Source organism: Protopterus annectens, chromosome 7.part0, assembly GCF_019279795.1.
Source record: "Protopterus annectens isolate FY-2018-M chromosome 7.part0, PAN1.0, whole genome shotgun sequence".
In the NCBI taxonomy this organism is placed as follows: domain Eukaryota; kingdom Metazoa; phylum Chordata; order Ceratodontiformes; family Protopteridae; genus Protopterus; species Protopterus annectens.
In genome coordinates, this window is record NC_056739.1 from 702,191,595 (window position 1) to 702,206,209 (window position 14,615).

Below are 14,615 nucleotides of genomic sequence, written 5' to 3' on the forward strand. Positions count from 1 at the left end.
ATAAAAGTGGATTGGGACTTTTGGGGTAATATCATTCAAGATTTTGAATGATTAGCTGTGTTCAAAGACTTAATAATGATATGTTTTTGATATCCACGATCAACAATATCATGTTCTATTTGTTGTTATTTAAATAATCAGGGGAGGTCATGTCTGTTAAATCTGGTCAACTTCTTTGAGACAGTCACCGAAGCCATGGATGAGGGAAGATGGTGCACATCAACTACCTTGACCTGGCCAAAGCCTTTGATACTATTCCCCACTCGGGCATAATAGATAAACTCTCTCAACTAGGCATCAATACACATGTTACCAGATGGGTAGCAAACTGGCTCACTGATAGAACCCACCTAATCAAAATAAGGGAAGCCACCTCAAGCAGTAGACCTGTAACGAGCAGCATACCCCAGGGATCAGTCTTGGGTCCTCTGTTATTTTGGATATACTTTTCTGAGGTGCAGACTATGGCTGACTAAGTTTGCAGAAGATGGTAAACTGCGCACAGTCATCAATTCCCCAAGTGATGTGGATGTCCTCCAAGAGGGTCTCACCCAAACAAATGACTGGTGCCAGAAACATGGTCTCAAGCTGAATGCCAAAAAATGCATCATCATCAACTTTGGGGAAAGTGACGTCCCCACATGTTATTACATTAATAGCAATGTCCCAAGGATGAAATCAGTTGTGAGGGATTTGGGGACACAGGTTGATAGCAACCTGACTTTTGACTACCATGTTGCTTCCATTGTACGGAAAGCTTTCTACATGGCCTACCTCCTAAGTAAGGGTATCTCATCCAGGGAAAAGGAGGTCATAACATCCGTGTATTCTTCCCTTATAAGGCTAATTATTGAGTACAATACCCCCTTCGGCATGTACCTCACAAAGCACATGCAGCAGCTGGAGAGAACAGAGGTTCCTCACCAGGACAATCCAGGGCCTCAAACATCTATCCTACACAGATAGGCTAAAAGTCCTGTCCCTGTACTCAGTTTCATACAGACTCCTCAGAGGGAACCTCTGTCTGGCATACAAAGCAATCTCATGTCCCGCCTTGATGGGACTGCTGCATATCTGCAAGTCAGGCTCCACTTGAGTAACCCACACGCACAACATCAACCTGGTCTATGACATCAGTAGGACTTGTTGGCGGGATAGATTTGTGTCCCAGAGACTCCCCCATCTGTGATGTGCTCTTTTGTCCCCAGTATGAGGTACCTTGTTAGGATGCCACAACAATGCCAACAATTTATCTTTAACCTTAAATTATTCAACTCTCACTAAGATATGCCCAAATCTTCCATCTGCAATAGTTTTTGCAGGGAAATGCACTCTGAGAGCCCCTTCAATTTAAATTTGAATGATGAGGAGCCCAGGTCAACCAGCTAACTTAGTCTGTACATTAAGATACACAATCATCTCTTTCCAGTATCCCCAGAATTCCAGTAATTGGATCCTAGTCTGCTGACTTCTGTCTTGCATGAGTAACATTTTTCCCTTTCAACATCTTCTCATGAACTCTAATATTTTCCCAACATCCTTCCTAGTATACCATTTTATCTTCCAACATCTTAGCTTTTGACTGCACAGTAATCCATTTTAATCATTGACATCCTCACACTGTAACTGTAATGCATGAGTTCATGGTTTCTACCATCTCTGAATCACATTTATTTGACAGTTATAAAACTGTCCAACCTCTCTATCTCCAAACTCCTTAAATAAAGCCAAAAAAATCCATCAAGCAGTGTGAATCCTTCCAAGACAGTGGAAAAACACTCTTTTCTTACACATCAATAAGAGCAATAACAGAAACACCTTCTTACACCTGTACCATCACCAGAAGTCATCAACGTGCACTAAATTTAAAATACTCAAGGTTGCCTGCAGAAATGCTATGGGATACTCCTTTTAAGCTTGCATGCAAACATCTTTTTTTAATTTTTGATTTGATAGAAGAAAATGATAGCGTTTTACTAAAAAAAGCTACTTCAGGAAAGATGACAGACTTCTGGAGATGCAGCCAGAGGTGTTGGATATATAATGATTACTGCAGTTACTAAAAATCAGCAAAATATGTTCTTAATGATGTTTGAGTAAGGGCTAGTGCACTTTTATGTGAATGGTCATTTGTTATAGCTGTTTACTAAGCATGCTTTTTTAAAGTGATGCAGGTATCTTAAAATGCTTTAATGTTACCTGGCTAGCCCATCTCTAGCATATTTCAGATCTAGTAATACAGTTAAATATGTATCATACATATAATCAAACAGTCATAACATCAAAAGTTAAAAATACTGACCAAAAAAGAGTGAAACTCAAGCTACTTAAAAAAACAGTAAAATATATTTCTTGCAGGAAGGGCAATCTCCCTTGCACCCATATGTGGGGGCACTCCCTGCTATTTATATATACCACGTACAGGATCACACAACAGCAGTAAAGGACAAATTACCAATCCCTACTGTTTTCTGATCTCAGCTGACACTATCCACCAAGAAAAGCACTGAAGAAGCTAAGAAAGTTCTTAAAACCTTTTAGCAGAATAGGAGGAAAATATGTCTGTCTCCTATAAACGACCTCTTGAGCCATATTTTCAAGTAGGTCTCCAGGGTAACCTCTTTCCAAAAACAACTATTTTATGAAGTTAATTTCCTTAAAAAAAAAAACCCAGAATCTTCCACTATCATTTGAGATGCTCTAATGAACTGTCCTCTAGGAATATTTTTTTCTCATAAAGTAAGGGTGGCAGCTCTTGAAATGGACATAGCTGTTACAGAATGTATTCTAGCGATGAATACTACTCAAAAACACATTCTTGTTAGTGCCCATTATCAAGTTAACATCTGAAAAGGAAACCTTGTTTCCTGTTTCCCCCACCACAAATTTTTAAAAATGTAGTACTAGCACTTAAAAGCTTAACAAAACCCATTGACATTAAAATTGTCTTTGTAAACTATAAAGAGCAGGTCATCTGCAAATCTTTTATAAAAGATAATTTGTTCTGAATAATCAATCTGTGGCAGTATTTCCATGTCCCACCAATCTAATACCAAATTTGCATAGGTTGGGCCAACAGTGCCCCCCCCCCCATGGCCACCCCTTGTAATTATTTATAAAATTCCTTATTATCAAAAATAAGTTATCTAATAATAAAATCTTACAAAGCAGTATAAATAATAATACTGTTGTTACTTAAACTTGTATGCTTCCCCATAAACCATCAACCCCAACGTCTTTAGGCTTTGCAAGTGTATAGGGAAACAACATCAACAGTGAACATCAATAAATTTTCCAACCTAAAGTCTGAGGAAGAAAAAAAGGACCTAAGCTGGTCAAAACATCTCTAGAATCAGCTACATAAGAAGGAAGCTGCTTAACTAGTGGGTTCAACACTGAATCTAAATACAAAGAAATACAGTCAGTGCAACTTGCTGAGTCTTATATAATAGGTCGGAATGGAGGTTTTTCAACATTTTTGTGAAGTTTGGGAATTCCAAACATCACACCCACCCTGGGATTATCCACACATAAAAATTCAAACATTTCCCTAGAGTTCATAAACATGTCATATAATACATTGTGGATACAGGTATAACTTTTAACAATTTCAAACTTCATGACTTTCCTATACTCTAATACATTTGCTAACATAATTTCCATAGCTTCTATGTAGTCAATTGAATTCATTATGACAATAGCCCCACCCTTATCCACCTTCATAAACCTTAAATCTTTCCTTGAAATAAGTTCATTCAGAGCTTTCTTTTCATTAAGGTTTAAGTTATAAAATATTTTTCTGTTTTGATTTTGTAATATCTTTTTCACAGAAAGCCTCAAAGACTTTTACAGTATGCACTAAACCAAGATTAAAGGTGGACAGCTTTGACAAAAATGACAATAACTGTGACCAACATCATTCAATATATAATTTAAATTTAACTTACAAGTGTAGAGCTTAAGTTCTATCAGAGTTTTTGTAACATTTGCCCTCCTACTGGGCTGAAAATTAAGTCCTAGTTTTAACAATTTAATGTGCTCATAAGAAATATTAAAGTCAGACAAATTATAAACCGAGATAGATGGGCTGGCAAAAAAAATTGTTCCATATTCCAAATGTTCCATGTTCCAAATATTAGACTAAGTACAGTCTTCCTAGTTAAACATATATAACAAGAGTAGCAAGTTAAAAAAGATCTGATGAAAATGTCATAAACTTTTGAAAATGTGTATTTGTTTTTTCTTCTCCTTGTGGAAATAGCTTGTAGTCATTTTCAGGAACACTTAGGAAGAGGAAGGAGCCTCAACTTGTATTATGAGGAGGGATGCAAAATGTAATTTCTACACACATGAACTGACAAACCCTATGCAAGAACCAGTTTGACATATCTAAACATGACTGGATGCACAAAGAAATGTAAATGCTGGCCAGGTTGATGTTCTTCGTGTTTCACTGTTGCAGTCATCACATTTTGAACTGAGTCAATAATTGGCCTAGGAATTTCTTCACAAATAATCATAGCCAGTGTCTTCCTGCAGACCACCTTTATTTTAATATAATTGATGATGACCAAGCATCCCTTTTGCTCTACTCCTCTTGTATCCAGTAGAAACTGCTAGCTAATGATATTCCTACTTCTAAACCCCATCCTTAGGCTTTACAAATATGTTTAATGCTATCATTTTTTTCTACTTAAATATTTTGCTTACTTTCTGGAGAAATAAAATGTACTTATTTTCTATTATGTAACCAGTGCTTTTGTTCCCGCTGCTTGTTCCTAACTGTAAGCTGTGTTCTTTTATTTGCCTAGCAGAAAGATCAATGGCTAACTGTGGAAATTTCAAACATTAAGGGTGAATCTCTGTAATCTTAACCTCAGAAAAATATCCATACTCTGGGGATGCAGATGATAAGAAAAACATAATTGCATGTGCAAAATCAGACCAACCCTGGATTCTCAAAAGCTTGCATGGCGTGCAAGATCGGTGCAGGAGCCCAAGCAGGTAATATGTCTGCCATGCGATCCAGGAACAGCCTACAGGGGCTTGCACGAGCGCACCTGCACTAATCTTGCATGGACGAAGCCCTTGTATGCAAATTACCCCATTTTCAGGAGAAATCCATGCAAATAAGGTGAATTTGCGATCCAGTAAGCTTGCGACCATCCGTGCAGGACTAGTGCAATCAGTAGAACTGTACTCGGTTGTCTGCAAAATCCAAAACGGAGCTATGACAGCCCCAAATAAAGGCTGTATATCATGTAGTAAGCATGCCAATGGCCAAGTATAAGGCCATTGGCATTGCAAACAGTACAAAAATTTAAAAAATCAACTTTTAATTCCTATTAGCCAATCCTGGCTGTTTAAGCATAGGGCAGCAGCGTGCAAATGGGATCGGGGGGAAAATAACAAATCGAACATAAATTAAGCATTCTAACCAAATTCAGTATTCTGCCATGCGAGTCAATGGCAGGCAGAAGACTACATGGCCAGTGAGTAGTGGTTGCTAAGGGGGGAGGCTCAGTGTGAAACATGTAACTATGCATTAGCTGGCAATCCTATGCAAATGAGGGGAAGGATAGTGAATCCCAGTTTTCCCCAGGATGTAAGGCAGGTCCCAACAGTGTAAGAGTATGAATAGCTGGGTGCAAGCCCAGGAGGTAGATGACATCATGGGTGTGTGTGTCAGGCATACTGTAAGCGGATTGGAGTCCTGTGGCTCGTGGTTGCTCCTAGCATAGCACAGCTAAGCTAGGGGGTATTTCTAAACCTGCCTAGCAGTCTTTACAAAGCCTAAGCAGGTGTGCATGGTGCACACCGGGTCATACAGGAAGAAAAAAAGAGGTTAAATTAGGAAATAGCAGAAAGTGTGCACATTGGAGCACTCTGTGTGGTGCACACACGGGCTTAAAGAGGATGACAATGGGAAGGGAAGACAGCAGTAGGAAGGTAATCAAGGAGAACTAGCTTAGCTGTCAGGTGAAATGTATCAGAATCAGCCAATTACACAGGCAGCAGCCCAGCACACTACTATAAACTAAGCAAACACCTTCCCCTATGGTTTTTCCCACACTCTACACCACCGGTGTTGTACAAGTGGGGAACTTTTAACTAACAAACCTACAAAATGAGAAGAGCTGCAGCAGGCAACACAGAACAACATGTGCAAGAGGCTGAGGATGGTGATGATGTGAATGCTGCCAAACAACCCACAGTGAGGAGACGGAGAAGAGTGTACAGACTGAAAAATTTATGTTACTACACCGAAAGGTAGTCTGTACCATTACTCAGTAAAGACAATTCAGCCGGTTCAATCTGATATGAACATTCCTTTTACTGCATAAAAGGTAACATCTAGTATAACAATGAAAGATACACATGTAACAAAACCGTACTTCAGTTTTATAGCATCATGACTGTAAGGATCAATGTCTCATACAAAAGAAATCTAGATTTTAGAGTCTCTTTCTAGCTTGTATCAGAAGTTTGGAGATTAATAAGTCTTTTCTATGAAGCTGGTCTGCTGACAGTTTGTTCCCATGTTTCAAACATTCCATTCCTAAAGAATAACTCCTCGGCCTTGCTCTTATCTTGCATGTCCTGTTGACGAGACACAGCTGCATACAGGAATTCGTCTTGACCTGCTTGTAGATAATAAATTTCACAAACTGCATAGTTAATAAAAGATAAAATATTTTACTTCTGACTTCTAATAACAATGAATGCCAAGCTATATGCTTTAAACTAAGTGCACTTTTGTACTATTTATTTTATATAACTTGTTCACTGCTGAAAGCAGAGTATGTCAAATCTCACAATTCCCTCTTTTCAATTAAAAGGCGGAAAATGGCTGTTCATTTTTTACTTCATTTGCACACATTGAAACCTTTTCCAATTTATCCAGGTTAACCATCATGATCTATTAGATTCTGTAAGTTTTTCGCAAATGACAACTTAGATAGCAATTCCACATAGTTAATATGACTATAATGCCTAAAACTACTACTACAGGATGTATTAACCGATTTAACTGTTTTTTTTTCCTGATTTTGACCAACCAGTAAAGATATCCCACCAATTGTGAGCAGTGTCTTTTTTGGTCTTTTTAGCCAAACTAAGTAATTTATCTTTTGCAATGATGCTTAATGCCTCATAATACAGAAAGCTTTTATTTCTTTTTCCTAAGTACTCTCTGAGAATCTCAGTATTATTCATTATGTTTCTTTAATTATCAAAAGATACAGATATATTGGGAAGCTGTATTGTCATAGTTCCAATTCATGGAAGTATTTACTTCTATGGTTTTAGTAAACACATAGCTCTGATTATTCCATTTAAGGAAATCAACATGTGATAAACATCTTACAAAAGGTAATTGTAAATTATGACCTACAATGGTCCACTTATACAGGTTAACAGAATGCTGCAGTAAGCATGGTTCATAGACAGACGAATGCTGTCCACAAATTAATCCATTTTGAGTCTGTGTACAATATTCAATTTTATGTGTTTTTCCCCTCATATCTATATAATTACCTTTAAATTGTAGCAACCAATACTCATATTCTTCTGGAACTAGAAATGTCATAGGTAATACTGTAAATTTACACATAACAGTGGTATCAGTAACATTATAATGTGAAAACTGTCCTGTGCAGTATTGCGGAGTACAATATCTTACTTCAGTATATAATTTAATCCAATCTGTATCAGGTACCCATTTATGGAACAATTGTTGCCAAACATTTTCATTCTGTAACATCAATTCAGTTTGTATTTTATTCTTTTGAATATCCACATACAAAGATTGCAAAGTGCATTTTGTCCAGTTTACAAAAGTAGCCATGTTACCATCAAATTTTAACTGATGCAACTGCATATCATTATAATTGTCTAAAACTTGCTGCTGGTAGTTTATATTATGCAGTTGTGCCTTCCATATCTCTGGATTCCAAGATGCTTGTAAATGTACAATATGAGAGACATCCCCCCCACTTTTTTTAATGATTAGCTAGAATTTCAATATCAGCTGCATTAATAACTCTAATGCCTGTGCCTAGGCCTCCTAGCAGAGTATTATACCAAGCTCTTTTGTATTGGCATTTGCCTGTGTCTGGGAATGTAATGTTAAAATGTACTACAACCTTTTGATACTGTCTGTCTACCTTTTTACAGGTAGAAGGGATTTTAACCAAATGGTCTGTATGAACAGAGTAGGTTTACCTGTTAATATTGATAGAACAAATGCCTAATTTATGCTGCCTGTAATGACTGTGGTATTAGTACATATACTTGTACCCCCTTTAGCTGGGGGTAATGTCAATTTGGATGGCATACCAAGGTCCATCTGCTGGAGTTACCTTAAGTAACTGTGGCTTTTTCAATTGAACATTAACCTGCAAACATATTAAGCATTCGGCATGCACTAAATCACAGATTCTTTTTTTAACTGTGGATGCCGGTACTTGTTCTTTACAATAGGCCATAACTTTTGTGTGCCCAAATATCCCATTACCTGTTGATTAAACTTCACTAACTATCATGCCTGTTGGCACGGTATATAAGGAAGACTAGAACCATCTTTAAAACATTTTGCATGATATTGCCCTGGACCGTCTCCTACAAGAGTACATTTTTGTAATTCTTCCCTCAGTCCAAACTTAGTTTGGACCTGCAGCAAATCATGTTGCAAATTCTGAGGTGAAAATGTCTGTATGGCATGTACTGCAGTAGTTTTATCTGGTACACCAGAAAGGTGTTCTGTAGGATACAATTACATTCCTTCCCTGGCTGTCTTTTTTGCCATCTGTATAGATATTTAACTGAAACATCTCATTTGTGGCTCTTTGATGAGTTTTTACCTTTAAAATTCTGTAGTGACCCACAAGGGACTGACTAAATTTCAAAGTCTGTAACACAGAAGCATGCTTAATTGGTTTGCTCATATCAACAAACCCTCTCCTTGCCCATGTAGACATTTGCAGCTGCAGAGAATTAACTACATATGCACTGTCTGAAAAAAGAAAAATAAATCCTTCATATTCCATGAAGTTAGATAAGTAATACTTATCTCCTGCCTTTACTGTAATTTGCCTGACACTTAATAATGCCAACCATTTTTGCAAAACACTGCTTGTCTGACGTCATGAATCAGTTTATTTAACTAAGTCTCATTTACCAAAGCCTTCATGGCATAATGTGGTGTCTGTACTATAATGTCTTTGGAGAAAGTTGTTAAGTATTCAGTTTGTTTTAAACCCCAGTAAATGGCCAACACTTGCTGAATGCATGGGTGATATCCCCTCTCAACGTGTCATTTTTTTTTTTTTTACTGAAGAATGTCAAGTCTTTTTCATTTTAACATCAGAGCTGTGAGGCCACTCCTGCAAAAGCACAACAGAGAGTGTGTTGGGTCCAGCTGCTGCCTGTAACACAAATGGATGTGTTAAACTTGGAGCTATTAGCTCGGTAGCCTTGGCCAATGCTGCCTTTAAATCAAAAAAGCTGTATTTTTCTTTACCTTTTTACTTTGAACCTTAAACCCTGCCTTCTGCAGTGCTTGAAGGACCTGTATTACTTTAGCTAAATGCTTTTTTTTTTTTTTTTTTGCTTCAGACACAATTAGTGTATGCTTGCCCTTTGGCTGTTACCTACCCTCCCTTTTAGTAAAGGGTCCTGCATAGTTTAACTGTATACATAGCCAATGTACTGACTGTACTCATAGTAGTATCTACTTGCAAACAGATTATTAATAAACATTAACTTGCTTAACTATGCATAATATTGCTTTTCAATACTGTTTTTGCTGGAGTCTGTGCTATTTGTATGCTATCATACGATTACAAAATATTGTAAGAAACAAAAGAGATACATTTGCTGTTGTTTGCCTTTTGCTGCACTTTGAAAAGAAAATGCATGCATGTTAGGCTTGTGACATCATGTCTTTACTGCGTTTAACTACTGTAGTAAGTTATTTTTTACAGCGTAGTTAACTGCTGTTGCTTTAACTCTTTACTAACCAGATTATATTTGTCAGCATTCTGTTCTGCTGACTTTAAAGCTCTTATGCACTTCTGAAAAAGTGTTTACATATGTTGTCTGAACTTTTTGAACTCACTCTGACTATGTCTTAGAAGTTAATTAAATCTGTGTCAGTTTACCATGAACATTGTCTCTGTTAATGTGCGGTGCATTTATGCCACTTTTGCTTTATATAAGCCATGAAACGCTGAGGAATAAAATTCCAGAAGCAACGCTTAAATTGCATAAATGTAATCATGTTATTAAAAATACCCTTCTGTTCATCCCACTTAGGGAGAGTTTTTAACATTAGTTAAATATACTGTTTTAGCAGCCTCAGATTTCTGTGTCTCTGAGCTTGTAGTCTTCTTTCTTGCAACAATGACATCATGCTGTGTGTCAGCCATTTGCCTGTCATATGTTTATTGCAAACGAACAGTTATCCGTTTTATTATGCAAACAGCTTTACTGCCTTGTTTAATAACAGTTTGTGTCTTAATTTTAGTCTGTGAGACTTTCAAAAACTGAGAAAATCATCTTGTACATTTAGTAGTGTCAGCATGCAGTTTACCAGATGCATTGCATTTATCACAGTAAATCTGAAAGCGACCCATGAGGTCAAGATAAACTTCTGGAAATTAGACTGTAAAGTACAAACTTTGACATCTATATCACCCTCTAATAAATCTTTAGAAACAGGAACCATTGTCTGTTCTTCAAGCATTACTTTATCCTGATTGTGTTTCAGGTTTTGTACAATACGTACAAAACGCTTTTGACAAGGCATGCAAAAAGCAACATTTAAATAAAACATTTCTGTACATTCTGTGACGCTTCTGTCTTTACGTAGTAAAAACTTACAGGTACTAACATGCTGATTATACTATGTATTTAAATAACTCAACACATCTACATATGATTCAGATACATTAACAGTAAAATACTTAGCGCACTTCTTGGCATTTTCATGAATTGCATTCATTGTTAAAAGAAAAACAGAAGAAAATATTTACCACAAATGTTCAGGACAAGGTGATCAGGCTTGACACAAAGATCAGTTGTGGAAAAATTTTCTGCTGTCAGTCACTAGATGCTGGTGAAGTTGGAACCGGCAGTGGGACCCACTCCTCGTATCTCACCAACTGTCTGAAGAAAAATTACTGTACTGCCCTGTACTGCACCGCAGTATTTTCATCCACCAGGCAATGGATGAAATAGTAGGAAAAAAGAAGAGTTGACTCAAGAGAAGAACTATGCAGTAATGTCACATTGTGAGAGGTACCTCTGCAGGTCACACCTCCCTGATTTGGTCGAACTGGCCTGGTCTCTCCACTGTAAAATTTATGTTACTACACTAAAAGGTAGTCTGTACAATTACTCAATAAAGACAATTGAGCCGGTTCAATCTGATATGAACATTCCTTTACTGCATACGAGGTAACATCTAGTATAACCACTCCTGGCTGGCTCGCCAATTGTACATAGGCTCAAAATGGATTAATTTGTGGACAGCATTCATCTGTCTATGAACCATGCTTACTGCAGCATTCTGTTAACTTGTGTAAGTGGACCATTGTAGGTCATAATTTACAATTACCTTTTGTAGGATGTTTATCACATGTTGATTTCCTTAAATGAAATAATCAGAGCTATGTGTTTACTGAAACCATAAAAGTAAATACTTCCATGAATTGGAACTATGACTTAAAGCAGCTTTCCGATATATCAGTATCTTTTGATAATTAAAGAAACATAATGAATAATACTGAGATTCTCAGAGAGTACCTAGGAAAAATAAATAAACATTTTTTTGTATTATGAAGCATTAAGCATCATTGCAAAAGATAAATTACTTACTTTGGCTAAAAAGACCAAAAAAGACACTTCTCACAATTGGTGGGATATCTTTACTGGTTGGTCAAAATCAGGAAAAAAATGATAAATTGGTTAATACATCCTATAGTAATAGTTTTAGGCATTATAGTCATATTAACTATCTGGAATTGCAATCTAAGTTGTCATTTGCGAAAAACTTACAGAATCTAACAGATCATGATGGTTAACCTGGATAAATTGGAAAAAGTTTCAATGTGTGCAACTGAAGTAAAAAATGAACAGTCATTTTCTGCCTTTTAATTGAAAAGAGGGAATTGTGAGATTTGACATATTCTGCTTTCAGCAGTGAACAAGTTATGCAAAATAAATACTCAGCTTTTCAGTGTAGTACAAAAGTGCACTTAGTTTAAAGCATGTAGCTTGGCATTCATTGTTATTAGAAGTCAGAAGTAAAATATTTTATCTTTTATAAACTATGCAGTTTGTGAAATGTATTACATATAAGCAGGTCAAGATGAACTCTTGTATGCATCTGTGTCTCGCCAACAGGACATGCAAGATAAGAGCAAGGCCAAGGAGTTATTCTTCAGGAACGAAATAATAAAACATAAAAAACAAACTGCCAACAGTCAGCAGACCAGCTTCATGGGAAAGACTTATTATTCTGACATTTTCTAAATGGCTGATGTAAGCTGGAAAGAGATTATAAAGTTTGGACTTCTTCTTTTGTATGACAGACATTGATCCTTACAGTTATGATGCTGCAAAGCTGAAGTACAGTTTTGTTACAGATGTATCTTTCATTGTTATACTAGATGTTACTTCGTATGCAGTAAAAGGAATGTTCATATCAGATTGAACCGGCTCAATTGTTTTCATTGAGTAATGGTACAGACTACCTTTTAGTGTAGTAAAATAAATTTTACACAGACCCAGGGTAACCTACCAGGGGCTACATGAGCTGGAGATTATGGAGCGCTATATGGTGGACAGAGGCCTCCTACATCAATGTCTCGAGCTGTGCCAGCCACACCTGTTACACCGCACTAACCGAGGGGAAACCCATCCCAGTGGATACCAAGGTATGTGTAGGCCTAGGTATACTAGCCACATCTACTTCCCAAAGCACAACTGGGGATATCATGGGGATCTCACAGGCATCAGCATCCAGAGTATTCCACCAATTCCTGGATGCCATGTCAGCACATGCCAGTGGGCACATATAATTCCTCAACACCGGTGAGGTGTTGACCAGCAATATGCGTCTCTTCCACCAAATAGCAGAATACCCTGGGGTACTGGGTGCCATAGACTGCACTCACATATGCATCAAAGCACCACTCAGTGAGCAGGGTAGGGTCTACATCAACCACATGGGCATCCCCTGCATCAATTGTCAGGTTGTACGTGATGCCCAGGGCATTATACTGAATGTGTGTGCAGGCTGCCCCGGAAGCTATGATGATTCCCACATATGGCATCTGATGCAGCTGTACCAGAGATTTGCCAATGGGGGCATCCCCTATGGCCACTTAGTGGGGGATGCTAGGTACCCACTGGAGTCGTAGCTGATGATACTCATCGGAAATGCACACACACCTGAACAACAACACCATAATGAGGCACACGCACATGCCAGACATATAATAGAGCATGTGTTTGGGATGCTCAGGTCATGGTTCCAATGTCTGGACACATCTGGTGGAGCCTTGCAGTATTCACCAGCTACATGTACCCAAATTGTTATGGTATGTGCTATGCTACACAATATGGTCCTGCAGAAACAGCTGCAGCAGGAACAGCATGGGGCAGGGCCACACAACCCCCCCCCCCCACCAATGCCAAGGCATGCACAGGCACAGAGTGACCTGGAGGAGGAACAACCTCAGCCTGCCCCAGTAGGCAGAAGGAGGCATGCCCAGTATGTCCTGGCCTTGGCAAAGAGGCAACGCTTAGCACATGCACTGACACAGTAGGGACTCAGGGAATGACACCTCTCTCTGACTCGCACATACAGTAAAAGGGATGCCAAACATGAAACTACCTGTGCTCAACCACGTATAGGGAGTGTACTATGTGCATCTAAAATAGGCAGCCCACCAGCACCATCCACAAGCCTGGCACACCCACAAGGTAAGTCAATCAACCTACTAATTGCCATATGGAGTAGAATGTGTCATTACCTATAGCTAGAGTATGGATGTGAGCATGCAAGGGAAATAAGAGGCTGGATGTTGGAGCAGCAGACAATAGGCACCCATAGTGGCACCATGACATCTGTAACATATACTGGAGTCACCATAGTAGCCAGTACTACACAGGGTGACAAAACCCACTGCAGGAAATGTGCTGAGTGACATGTGTGTCCTTATGACCCACACATGCCAGTCAGGACGGTTCACATATCCAACAACAATGGCAGGCAGCAAGACAGGTGTAGACAAACCCAAACAGAGCCTGTGCCATGGCCCCAAAATTATAGCTATGGCTAACCTCCCCCCCAGGCCTACACAGACAGACCACAGCAGGGCAGCCAGTGGGATGTTAGTTCTGAAGGGTAGAAAGTCAGACAATACTATGTAGAGCAACCAAAGCCACGATCTGTAGTACATTAGTATACCTCTAGCCAGCACGATAGGTAAGACTACAGACTGAACTGTAGTACCTGACATACCAGTACAGTCCCAGCAAATGTGTACAAGTGTCAGGTGTGCCCCCCCATCCTATGTAGACATATAGTAACATTCAGGTGTGCCCCC